The sequence below is a fragment of the Mustela lutreola genome, chromosome 1, assembly GCF_030435805.1.
Source record: "Mustela lutreola isolate mMusLut2 chromosome 1, mMusLut2.pri, whole genome shotgun sequence".
NCBI lineage: Eukaryota > Metazoa > Chordata > Mammalia > Carnivora > Mustelidae > Mustela > Mustela lutreola.
Genome location: NC_081290.1, coordinates 60,966,780 through 60,980,092, shown reverse-complemented (window position 1 = coordinate 60,980,092; position 13,313 = coordinate 60,966,780). Strand labels below are relative to the sequence as shown.

General features: G+C 48.3%; 1 protein-coding gene across 2 annotated transcripts in view; it reads right to left on the bottom strand.

Annotated features, from left to right (window-relative positions):
* HS3ST1 (heparan sulfate-glucosamine 3-sulfotransferase 1) overlaps window positions 1-12,673 on the bottom strand; it is a 28,501-nt gene extending 15,828 nt beyond the window's left edge. The window contains exon 1 of one of the 2 annotated variants that reach the window (XM_059165318.1): window positions 12,231-12,673. The gene's annotated coding sequence lies outside the window, so the exon portion shown is untranslated. The remainder of the gene's footprint in view (window positions 1-12,230) is intronic. The other variant, XM_059165314.1, reaches the window with a different exon arrangement.
* Between the last annotated feature and the right edge of the window lie 640 nt (window positions 12,674-13,313).

Sequence of the window (13,313 nt, the reverse complement as noted above, 5' to 3'; positions counted from 1 at the left end):
CCAACCCACAGCCCTTCTGCTGCTTCTGCTGGAATCTGGGCAGGAGAAGGAAAGATAGACGGGGATCACAAGCCAGCAATGTAGGCCCGACCTTCACGACTGAAGGTGTAAAGATGTCCCTGGGATGAGGGGTTCGGGGAGGCTAGGGGAGGCTATGGGGCCCACAGCCGTGGGGAGCATTCTACAGAGGATGGTGGATATTTTCTCTGCTCCAGAAGCCATCCTCTGTCCTGCTCTCCGGGGAAGCCGTTTCCTGACCTGGCACGTCATTGCACCAATGTCACCTGTGTGGGAGGCACACTCTGGGACAAATGAAAAGGCGGGGCCTTACTTGGGCCATGTAAGGCTAAGGGAGATAAATACCCCCTCCCAAGAAGTGCCTCCTCCCCTGGCTGCCTTTCCCACGGGGGCTGGTGGCAGGCCTCTGCTCACTGAAGTCTCTCTGAGACCTAGAAAGATAGAACACCTGCTGTCTCAAATAGTGCCCATCACCAAGCCAGAGGGAAGAGGAAATGGAGCCAGATAAGACACTCATCACTTGCCCTCACTTTTCCTGTGCACAGCAAGTCACACGGCCACGCTGACCTCCAGACGGAAAAAGTGCAACCCTCCCATCTGTCCACAGGGCAACCACAAACACAAGCTATTCATCAGGCAGTGGGGTGGGGGCCCTGGGTAGGGAGAGCATCCAAGACAAGCCTGAAAGAATGAGAGTCTGAATCTAGGGAGGAAGGCAGAAGGGAAAAGTCCACATTCCTGGCTTATCTGGGGGAACACTGGCTGGTAGTGCTGTGGTCTGAATGTGAGGTGTTGCATCAAACAGATAGCAGCAGGGGTGAGGCTTGGAAGATGGGAACCTGAATGACGTGCTGCGGCATGTGAATTTTCATTACTTTTATTTAAAAAAAAAATAATGGCAAAAGGAAAGCTCACCCTTGGTCATCCACTATGTACATTAAACACTCTGTACGAATCACCACATTTCATCCCCACCACTCTGAAACAGAGGGTATCAGGGGCCTTAATTACTTCTTGGAGGCCAGGCATTGATTTGGGGTTGATGCCGGTTTGGGGGCTCTAAACAACATCTCCACCCTCCTACAATGTAATCTACTGAAACAGATTAAGCATTAAAAAGATAAGTGTATAAAATGCATAATTAAAAGTCACGAAGAATACGTGAAGTTTAGAGAGATTATGACCTTGCCCAAGGGGATGTTGCCATGAAGCCACATGGCTGGCCCCACATCTCTCCTTGTGTTTAAGGGTCCTGCACTGAAATACTAGAGTCTAGTGTGGGCAGAGGGCTGGATAGGGACCTGATTAGGTTTTGCAAAATTTGCTTGGGTCACAGGGAAGGATTAACGCAGAGAAATACTACAGATTGCAAAGGATGGTAAAAGTTACGGTGCTGGGAAGGAAAATAAAAGTGAAAGCAGAAAAACACAAGATCTGTATTTCAGCTGAAGACAGCAATAAAAGAGACATTATGAAACGGAGCAGGATCAATTGCCGACTGCAATGTACAAACATGAGTATAATAGTTGCTCAAAGGCAAGAGGGACCATCCGGGGTTACCATATTCGATTAACTGCTATCTTCCACTGTGTCAGGTGTCTGTATGCCTCTGTTTCCTCTTCTGTAATTCTAACCTATAGGCAGGCGACCCTAGTTTTTAGCTAACGGGACCTACAAGGGAATTTTTTTTTTTATTTATTTGAGAGAGACAGAGAGTGAGCAAGCAGGGGGAGAGTCTGAGGAAGAGGGAGACGCAGATTCACCATTCAGGGGGGAGCCCAACGCAGGCCTTGATCCCAGGACCCTGAGATTGTGACCTGAGCTAAAGGCAGATGATTAACCGACTGAGCTAACTGGGTGTCCCCTTACAGAGGAATCTTGCACAGGCTTTTTGAGAATTATTTCCTTCCCTGATTTAAAGAAGAAATTCCCCCCCTCCCCCCGTTCTGTACCTAAATTAGAGCAGGATGATGAGGACAGGGCACCCGGGGACAGCATGACCCCTTTACAGTCACAACAGAGTCAGCCAGAAGGAAGAGGCAGACTGGAAGGTGATACCTGGCTAGATCCTTAAGGACATTCCTGCTTTTCAAAATGTAATCAGCCTGACCAGCACCCCTTAGGTGCTACCAAGAACTGTGCTATGGAGGCTTAGTCCATATCAGGCTCTCAAACAGGTGTTTTACAGGTATTATGCAATGTGATTCTCACCACAAAGGTCTGTGAGGGCATACATCCAGTGAACATGTAAGGCAAATAAGTTTAGAAAAACAAAGTCATTTCCCCGAAGTCAAATGATATACTCCCTTCTGGAGCAGGGGTGTCCTCCTGTACCCAGAGTCACCGTGAACTCCAGAGGATGCTCTCCTCTGGAGAAAGACTGAAGAGGATGTGCCCAACCTACAGAAAGGATGGGTTCCTAAGCTGTGTATAGACGGGGCTTGGAGACGCGAAGTGCATAATGACTACACAGGGAGAAACAGGACAAAATAGATGCCCCCGATACCCTCTTTAATAACAGCTGATGCTCAGTGAATGGAATTTAAAACTAAACTAGAGGAACTAAGCCCCTTGCAGTCAGAGGAGGACCATGAGAGGCACGGTGGCCAGTCCCTCCACAAGATGGCACTGGGTCCCCTTATCTTCAGTCTTTATCTGTGAGTTTTTGCTGTCACAGACTGGAGAGAAACTAGAGCTTCACTTTTTATATCCTGTTCCCTGTTCTTCCCAGCATCCCCATGAAGACTTTGTGTCCTTCCCTCAAGGCCACTTGGGTCCTGAGAAACTCTGGGGAACGGAGGGGGTATGGCATTTACTTAAATGACAGCATGGGGATTTAGGCAGAGACTAAGAAGACTTCCCCTTTACAACACGTTGTGACACTCCACGTTCTTCGAATTCCCGTCTGTTTTTAAGAGGTTCCCTGACCTGGCTTCTCCTCCAATTCCTTATCTTCCCTTCCCTCTCACTGGGGATCCCCTCCTCTGTCTACTGGATGCCTGTCCTAACAGATCCTTCCATACCTTCTCTACATTGCTGCTTCTCATCTCTTGGCCCAGAAAATGAAATAACTTGTGCTTAGATTATATACATTAAGACAACAGAAACAAAGAGCAAAAGACTCAGATGCTCTCCCATGAATATGTGTGAGATATTTCCTGGTCTTTACAGATGATATTGGGTGTGCAATCTAGAGCTTATGGCTTTCTCCTGTTATCTTAATAACAGCGTATTTGTTTGTGTGTGATGTTAACTAAGATTCAGATGCCATGGCAATGTTTGTCATACTCATTTGATTTAATGAGCAGTAAAGGATCCTCTGTGATCATTTAAGTTGTGCCCATTCTGCAGATGTGGAGATGGAGGCTTGGTGATGAGAAGTAACTCAGCCCCTGCAGGGTAGCTGAGGAGCAGGGAAGTGGATTCTGACCTGATCTCTTGCTGGGTAAGCCTATGTGCGAGGGGCTGTGGTGTTCTGCCTACTTTCTGGTCCCAGCTGTCCATAAACACACAGCTAGTGAGCAGCTTGGGTTAAATGAAGAGTTAGTAACGTGCTCTGCAACAGAAACTAATGATCTGGACTTGAGTAATATCTTGGTCCTGAAGAGAACATAAAACTGCTTTGGAACGTCCACATGCAACAGAAGCCTTGTTAATTTAGTTCCCCACCAGGTTATTTATTACCTAAAATGGAAACACAACATTTTCACTGCCATCCTCAGAACAACCTACTCCAGGGGTCTTAGGGGAGCTCTCTGACTCAATTTATCACCTGAGGTCATCTACTTGGAAGAGCCAGTCTGGAAGGCCCCGGAACAGTTTTATTAGCTCTGGATTCTGCGGATGAGGGAGCATTTGCAGGTGTGGGTTTTCAAAGCACAGAGTTCCCTTCAGTGGCCCAGTGGAGATCTTGTGTGGGCCTCATCTTTGCAATCCCAGCCCTACAGGAACCTGCTCCGAGCAGTATTTGTGTGGATTAAGGAACTGCGCTGCTGGACTCCCTGCCACCCTGGTGACCTTACCAGGGAGAAACACCTTCTTGCAGAGGGTGTTGGGAATAATCGGGCGCACGCCCTCACTACTTAGGAGGGAATCTGTCTCATTTACTAAATGCACTGAGAGATCTGGTTTGGCCCATAATTCTTTCACTTCCTTGAGCAAACAAATAATTATGGTTGCCTTGGTTTGATTGGTGGCTTAGCTCACCAGAGAAAACAACCCTTCCTTTTCTCCTTGGACCACACCCAGGTCCAAGGTCAAGATTACATCACCGTCAGGATCAAGGTGCTCCCTGCTCTCTAACTTCCTAAAGTTAACAGGACTTTCGACAAAGTAATCGCTCAGAACTGTCACCACAAGCACAGGAATGTTTGATAAAATACAGGACTTCCAGTTAAATTTAAATTTCATAAAACAATGAATGATTTTTTTTTAACATTTGTATCTGGGAAACACCTGTACTAAAATATTACATGCTGTTTATCCGAAATTAAAATTTAACGGGATGTCTTGTAGTTTCACTTGTAAAATTTGGCAACGCTACCCAAGAAGAATATACATTTTCTTGAGCACTACGCTAAGCATTTTATATTGGCAATCCCCTCTAATTCTCATTAGAATGCTGACAAGAGATTCGTCTATTTCTCAGGATGACACAGTAAGGGCGAGATCAGAAATTCAGACAGATGTGACTTCAAAAGCCATGCTCTCTCCGTCACAAGAATAACTCCAAATCTAATCCCAGAAATCTGTCACAGTCACCTTCTCCCTCCTTCCTCTCCAAGACTCAGGAAAATCTGGTATAAGACATAATTTAAATAAAGTGCCAGTGGAAGTTTCCGGAGCAGGCGCCCAGACCAGGCTCGCTCCCACCCAGCCTGCACTTGCTCCTCCTCACCCGGAGTATTTATTTTTCTGAGCAGTGCGAGGCGAGCGTGCTTTTCCTTTCAGCTGCATCTGCAATCACCTTTCTCCCGCTGTATTTAACTGCTGATACAGGACTCTGATTTACTCTCCTCAACTAAGGAGTGGAGACATTTACATAAAACAGTTTACTGCAGGGTGTACCTAATCTGCAGGAATTCTAGGGGAAATTCAACAAGACACAAAAATGCATCCTGGAAAGTGCTGAAATGGAGGTTCTTGACGAATGAAAGGAGATGCGAATATTTTAAATCTAAATATATTCCTTCGTTTATGGAAAATATGGGCTCCTCGGTCCTCCAGGGACTTAAGGAGTCTCCACCTTGAGCCATCTGCTCACTGCAGGTGGAGAATTGCGGCTGTGGATCTGGGGTCTGCCGCCCTCATTCTGAGGATCTAAGAAAAGTTGCCCAGACCTCAATTTCTTTAAATATAAGAATGAAGATGCTAGATGCTTCCTGTCTCCCTCAAAGCACCAGGTACAAAAAGGAGAACATGGGTATTAGCCCAGTAAACAGAAATAAGGAATTATCAGTTTCATTCTTTTCTCTCTCTCTTTTTTTTTTCATCTTTTACAAATTCTTTTGAAATCTTTTTTTCATTCTTTGCATACCAGAGTGCTTTTGCACAACCTGAATCTGTTCAGTGAAGGGTGCGTGTGTAAACATGCCAGTTACTCACCTGCTGACCACATGAGGAATCCCTAATTGGGACAAATGAGCCTCAGCAAGGGCTTGGTGGGGGGTGGTCTACACACATGTTGACTATGTTTTATCATCTTTCTTTGGCTTTTCCCTCTATGCCTCTCTCTTTCCTTACATATTTCTTCCCCCACGATGCCTTCCCTAGTTCCCCCAGACAGAAACGTTGCCTCTTGTTTCTTTTCTGAGCAACCACTTGGAAGGAGGCACACTGTTCTAGGAGCTGGTGGGAGAAACACTGGTGTGGGTCCAGATGTCTGCTTGCCTAGGACACGGATTCTGACGGGGAGTCAGAGACAGAAAGTAACAAGAGGACTCCAGATAATCATTATTGCCACAAATCCTGCTGTGAGAGAAAGGACTGCAATGACAGAAATAAACAGTGATTTCAAGGAGGTGTTCTCCCGGAAAGGGCTACCACTGACCCAGGCAGAGGCCCAAGCACTATGCCTTCACCACCACCACCACCTCATGCACAAATGTTCTAATTTATCTGACAGCAAGACTATTTCTACGTTCGTTAAGAACAAGATCTGTTTTTGTTGTTGTTGTTGTTGTTGTTGTTTTGTTTGTTTGTTTGTTTTCTTCTGCACACTGCTCCAGGTGACAAGAGTCAACATAAAAAGTTGGGGCAATTTGGGGGAGGGTGTATCAGAGTTCCCAGGGGCACAAGTATGTTTCACACATAGAATCAGTTTTTAAAATATTTAATTTTTGTGATGCAGAATGAGCTTTGGTAATAATACAAAATGTCATTGTCAGGTAAAAAAATGAAAGCTAAATATCTTCATTGATGATGGAGTCCCTGTTTCAACTAGGTAGAGCAACAGAGAGGGAAACTCTTTGTAGCACATTTCAGATGCTCGTAAAAAGGTGCTGAATGTCAGAGTTCTGAGTGCCCAGACTCAATGGTGAAGACAGCCTTCCCCTGTTGCCGGCTCACCTTAGTTACCTACTCTATCGGGATCATTTATTGATGTCTTCTGTGCTGGTCTACAATTTCCTTGAGGAGTTGTCCTTGGTGGGTTTTGTGTGTTAATGCATACCAGCACTGCATCCAGTGTCTGGTACATGGTGGGCACTCAGTAAATGGGCTCAGTAGTCAATTTCATTAAAATTAGAAAAGAAGCCCATTATCAGGGGTTTATCCACAATAACAACTCCGAGAATATAATCAAGGTTCCAAACGCTCACACTCAGAAATCTTTTATGTCAGATGGTGACATTTCACTTTGAATATGTTGTGCCAGAGACTGAACTCTGAGATCCCTGGCTACCTGCCTGAGGTTTTACCTCCAGCACCCTGGACTTTCAGATGGCCTTCCCCTGATTTATCCTTAGCACACCGCTCTCTAACATAGGACAGATTGTACTTGTTTATCTTGCTTTCCCCTGTCCCATCCACTAGAAGCTAAGGACAATGACAAGGATTCCCATCTGTGTTACTCCCTATGGTGTCCCACAATCCTGGGTCCATGGTCAGAACTCAGTAAAAAAGTATTAAAGGTCTAAATGTAGTGTTACAACTGCTTCCTAAAGGAACAGGAAGAGCAGGAGCAAACACTCCAAATACTGAATTATTGTCTACACAGCACGCCCAACACACCCTTGTCCCAACATGCCAGGTAGCTGATTTCACGGAGTCTCATATTCTCAGCATTTCTTTTCTATCCCCAGAAGCCACAGACCCTATATTGGAGGCCCATGGGACGGATATAAGGGCTCTACATAAGTGTTCTGCATGGCCCACATGGGATTATTTCAAAATATTCCCTTAGCTCCTGGCACTTAAAACTCAGTAGATTCTACATAAAACTGTGAACTTACAGCCCATCTTGAAAAAGAAAAAAACAAAAACAAAAAGAAAATCAGATGTGGCCAGACTGGGCTGGAGGTCCCACTAGCAACCGATGTTGGGTCTGAGCTCCAGTGTTCCCCCCAACACACTTCTTACCCAGGCACAGGCAGTAAGGCCTGTTTGCTGAGGCCATGACTTGCCTGGTTACTGAAGGCATTTCGGTGTGCGACCCCTGCTGGAAAGCTCCCAGAAAGCAGGCAGCATGGGGGGAAAAAAAAAAAAAAGTAAAGATGCCAACTGGGATCTATTTCCCTTATGTTACAGCATTTCCTCGGAAGAATAATGTATTCATTTTTCTAGAAGTCTGGTGGTACCACATAACTATTGAAAAACTATGGCCCAGTAAATATTATTCTAACGAACTGAAAAAGCTATGAGCTTAATTCCCTGTGGGTGGAGGAAGCTGAGAAAGCATCATGCCAGAGGCAGGCCTGCAGATGGATCAGGAGAGGCTGCACATCAGCTTGTTACAATTCTGGCTAACTCAAAGAGAAAAAGGAATGGACTTGAAGACTAAGGGCTACCGCTAGAAATTGAGGAGAAGCTGAGAAGCCAGGCTTGTTAAAAGGGAAGGAATGGAGGGAACTTTAGTGTCAGGGAATATGGCAGGATCATGCCATGGGAACAAAACTCTGGGGAAATCCTGACATGTTCACGCTGTGGCTGACGCCACCTGATTCATGACTCAGGGTGGTAAACGAACACTTAGCTCTCCTTGCATCCTTTAGCTAGTCCCACAAGATGCCACGTCCCAAGTGAGTTCATCCTACTGAGCCTTCGTGCAGGGCCCAGATGAACAAGCAGAGAGAGAGAGAGATAGAGAGCACCTTACCTCCCACTGAGAAGTCCCTCTGTGAACACCTTTCCACAATGCAAATGTCCACTGTGGGTGAGGAGGGTTTTAATTGTGAAGGGAAGGGTAGGACAATGCAAATAGTACAGCGGAGCAGAATGAGAACAGACAGACCAGAACTCCAATCTGGAATCCTCCGTACCTTCAGAAAATCAGTTAACTTTTCTTCTGATCTGCAGATTCCAAATCTTTAAAATAGAAATCGTGCCATCTGCCTGTGCACAACACAAGGTTGCTGTGAAGATGCTGTTCAATCATTCATTCACTTATTTCAAAAATACGGAGACTTTACTAAGTGACCAGGCACTAAGCTAGGTCCTAAGGGCAAATCTGGAAAGCTGAAAATGCAACAGAGAGCCAGTCCTTTACACTGGCGACAGATTTAGACAAGGGAGACCTAACTTATCTCCTGAAACTGAGCATGTATCACTTTTCCCTAACTGATACACTCATTTGCAACTTTCTTCCTTTTCTGATTAATCAGTATCAGGGCCCTTCCTCCAAACAGACAGATAGGTAGAAAGATAGAAAGAATTGAGGGGCCTCCGGATGGCTCAGTGGGTTAAAGCCTCTGCCTTCAGCTCAGGTCATGATCTCAGGGTCTCTGATGGAGCCCCACATCTGGCTCTCTGCTCAGCGGGGAGACTGCTTCCCTTCCTCTTTCTCTGCCAGGCTCTCTGCCTACTTGTGATCTCTGTCTATCAAATAAATAAATAACATCTTAAAAAAAAAAAAGAAAGAAAGATATGAGGACATATAAAATCCATGAAGTTAAAAACAAAAACTCTAAAAAATTAACTCTGACCCCGAAAACAAGAAATTAATTGTTCTGAGAAGCATTGAGGCCTGGTACTGATGGATTTCAGGTGATCACAAGGAGATACTGATTCATTACATGAAAGCCTCTCCTCCTTTTAATGTTTAGCATATGTAATTCACACAAACATACACAAATTGTAATTAAAATAGGCCAAATGAACTTTGCAAGGAAAAGCATGTTCAGTAGCCCTTAACATTTTCCACCAGGGTTTTAGAATTGCCAACATGCTCTTCACATACATTTTCTCACTTTCTCATAATAACCTTTCAGTCTCTATTTTTCAGAGGCAGAATCTGAGAGATTCTTTTCCTCAGTGAGGGAAGGAGTCTTTGCTTCGGGTCTGGGGCAAGAAGCTGGCTCCAAAAGCAGCTAGCAGATTCCCCAGCCTCCCCACTTAGAAAGGGCAGTTTTACAGGAAGCACTAGGTCATCATTAGTGCTGAAGGAGGACACATCAAAGTGATGGGGAACAACCCCCTTCTTTTCCAATGCCCCCTGAAAAGTTGCATTTTTTTGCATAGCTGCTAGAACATTACTACTCTCCAGCTGTGCTTTCATCCCCTCTAAGACTGCAAGGACTCTGGCTTAAAGACAAGCCCTGCAACCTGATGTCTGAGCCTTGACCCTGGGTACAGGTTCATGGCCATCAGGGCATGAATCCAGTTTAGAGTTGCTCTCCCCAAACTCTAGCCTCAACAGACAGAACAGGACTCAGTACTCACAGCAGGCATGTACTACCCTGGGTAGATGCCCTGGCAGAGGGGAAAGGCAGTCCATATTTCCAGCCCCTTCCAAGCACCATCAAATGGAGATTCAAAGTAAGAAAAGCTCATACATGGCTTTCCCTTCAAAGGGCTCTTTCAGGGCTTTTCCAGGAAGGGGGTTTCCTCTTTTGACAATAAAAGCACAAGCTTCAGCTATATTTTAAAGTCCAAGCAAAGGGTTTCTGAACATCTACACTGCGCAAAGCATGGCTTCAAGCTGAAGGACTACTGGGTTCATAGTAGGCGAACCAATTACAGAGCTAAGAGGCCTGGGCTTTTCCTGATCCCATTTGCACATTCAAGGTACCTCTTTATCACCAGTTTCCTAAGCAAAGGGAAAACAAAAACCCCAAAACTCCCATCTTAAACATCTTAAAACTACAGTGCATCCTACACCGGTCAGCTTCACCAATCCTCACTCAATGCTCCTGTCCTAATTAACTGCTAGGACTTAGGAGTGCTTAGTCACTAAGTTGTTGATCCACCTGGCAGAGCTCTGGCCAGCCAAGAGTTAGAGGGGCCCGTGGAAGCCCCTGAAGACTCCTTAAGAAGCTGATCTTTTTTTCTTTCTAGCGCTGGAGAAAAACTTATGTAACACAAGGGTCCATTTGAACGTGTTAGTTCTGAAGTCCTATGGGAGTAGAAGAATATAAGCCCTGGAAATACAAAGAGTAAAGCGGGAATTTGGCCCTGAGGCGTCCATCTCCTGGAATTTCATGAGGTTAGGCTTATTCCAATTGCACCCAATTTTTACTGAAAACGCTGAAAGTAAGAATAATTCCAAATGCCAAAGGATGGGTTTTAGAAATACAGGCCGGCAGAAGTTCGGTTATGTCCCTCCTCCCCTTTTAAAGACGGAATTCCAGTAATTAACCCTTGAGTGGAAGTTGGTAATTCCATTTCAATACAATAAAGTGAGATTTGGCTGCAAAGCGCAATCGCAAAAAGAGTTAGGACCTAAAGGATCATACGTGCGCTCGGGCTGCAGCCACAAAAGCCTGCCAAGGAAGGCGCCTGGACGCTAGGGGCTCCTCCCCGGACCGGCTCCCCGGGCGAGCAGCGCAGCCGAGCCTGTGGTGCCGGGTTCCGAGAGCTCTGACTGCGGGAGGAGGAGCGCGTACACTCCATTCCCAATTCCTTGGCCATTCCTCACGGCCGCTCCCTCTTAGCAGGGTACCGCTTCAGGGAGCGCAGTGCGAAGAGAGCGGCTTTGGAGTCTCCTCCCCAGAATCCCCCCAAAAGCATCTTCCTGCAAGTAGTGGTTAAAAATAGCCGACAGATAATGCTGGGGGAGGAGTGAGACTCGCGCTAGGCAAGGCAAGGCAAGGCAACGTCTGGTCCTGCACAGTGAAGGGCGGAGGAGGGATGCAACCCCACTCCCAAGAGAGGGGCCTGGGTGTGCGAGGAAACGGGGACGCCCTCCAGCCGAGGAAGTGAAAAGGAGGGCGCACAGCGCCGGCACACAACCTCGGAGCGAAGCACACCCCACGCTCGCGTCCTGGATCCCTGCTTCTGCTTTCGCCGGCTTCCCCATCCTATTGCCGGCTCTGGAAGCCGGCTTTCGGGCTCCCGGGACAGGCTGGGGCCAGAAGGGGGAGTAGCGCGCAGTCCGCGGTCCGAGAGCGCACCTGGAGACGTCAGGCTCGCGGAGTCTGCCCCTGAATCTAAGAGAGGGGTACTCGCTCCCTCCGCGGGTGGGCGCCCCGCCTCCCTGCACCCTCATTTGCCGCCACCACCCAAGGTGCTCGAAATAGAAACAGAGGCAGGAAAAAAAAAAAAAATAGGAAAGAGTAAAATGAAATAGCAGGACGGTATAGAATTGGCATTCGTAAAAAAGGCTACCTATAATATCTCTCCTCCCAAGCATCCCCGCTCCCCGGGAGATGCCCCAGGTCTCCTCCACTCCGACCAAATGCAAGGGCAAACAGACCTAGGTTTCCCCACCCGTAATGCTCACTCGACCCACTGACTTCTGCTGACTGTATCCCTGACCCAGCTCCCAGACGGAGTGGTACCCTGGCTTTGGAGCGCGCTGCGCTCGGGCTGCCCCGCACAGTCCTAGGGAGATGCGGTGGGCAGGAGCGAGCCTCTTGACTCTGCTGGGGGAGGATCCAATCCACAAAGTCAGAAACCCGAATACCTACCTATTAAAACAAAACAACGACAACAAAAACAGTCTCTCTGGATTTGCAGACCTGAGAGAGCAAGACAGGAGGTGAGAAGGATGGAAAACCCCGTGTCTCTCTTTCCTTGTATCCCCCACATCCACTCCACTTGCTCCAGCCTCGACTCACCTTGGGCTTTGCACTCGCCCTAAATCCGCAGCGCCAGCTGAGGGCACCCCGACGGTTCCCCGTCCTGCTACTCCTTCTTGCTGGGCGGCCCTCGCCCCTAGCGCGCGGCACTCACCTGAGCAGCGCCGCGGTGGAGCCGGTACGGCGCCCGAAGTCGGCTCTCGGGCTGAGCCATGGGCAGCTCCGCGGAGAACCGGCGGCTGGTGGAGCGAGCTTCGGGGCGCCTCGGGGCAGGCGGGCGAGGCAGGGTATGCGGGCACGCACGGAGACTAGGCAGTGGCGGCGGCTGGTGACTGCCCTCGCGCCGGGGACTTTACAGGCGGGAGGCTCAGCGAACAGTCCCGCGGAGGGGAGGAGCAGGAGGAGGAGCCGGAGCAGGAGGAGGGGACCAAGGAGGCCGTGTCCTGAGGGAAAGAGCGCAGGGCAGAGGAGGATCGCGAGCGCCCACTGCTGCCCGGCCCACTCTGGTGCTGCACTGAGCCCGGAGGGCTCCGTGTCTCTGACAAGTCCATCTGGCCACACGGCTCCGCGGCTCCTTGTTTCAGTCCAGGAGGAGGGGGACCAGACGGGCAGGAGGGTGGGGCCGGTTGTGGGTTGCACGATTCTGCGTTCGCGGCGAACCTGGGAAGTCCTGTTTACTTCCTACCCCTTGCTGGGGAAGGGTAGGCGCAAACTCCAGCCCACCTCCTTGCGCACTCTCAGCCCCAGTGTTCCCGGAGCTGTGCTCCTGCGAGGTGGTCTGCACAGTTTCCTTCGCCGGTAACCAACCTTTGCTGCGGGTGCTCCCTGCGCCGCCCTGGAGGCCAAAGGCGCCATTCCCTGGAACTTACACCGCCTCCGGACCGGTACGCCAGCGGCCAGGCAGCTGGAGCCCGAATCGGCACAGGGAACAGGTCTTGGAACACCCCGGGTCGCCATTGAACACGCTCTTCTACTTCGGTTTCGCGCCCGGGAGTGTATGCAGGTTTACCTGGAGAGCCTGGAGAATTCACCTCTTTTACTAGTACCCCAGAGTGGTAAACGCCAGTCCTGAAATGAAGCAGGGTTTCTCTGTCCCTTCCCCGATCCTGTAGATCCTGTAGC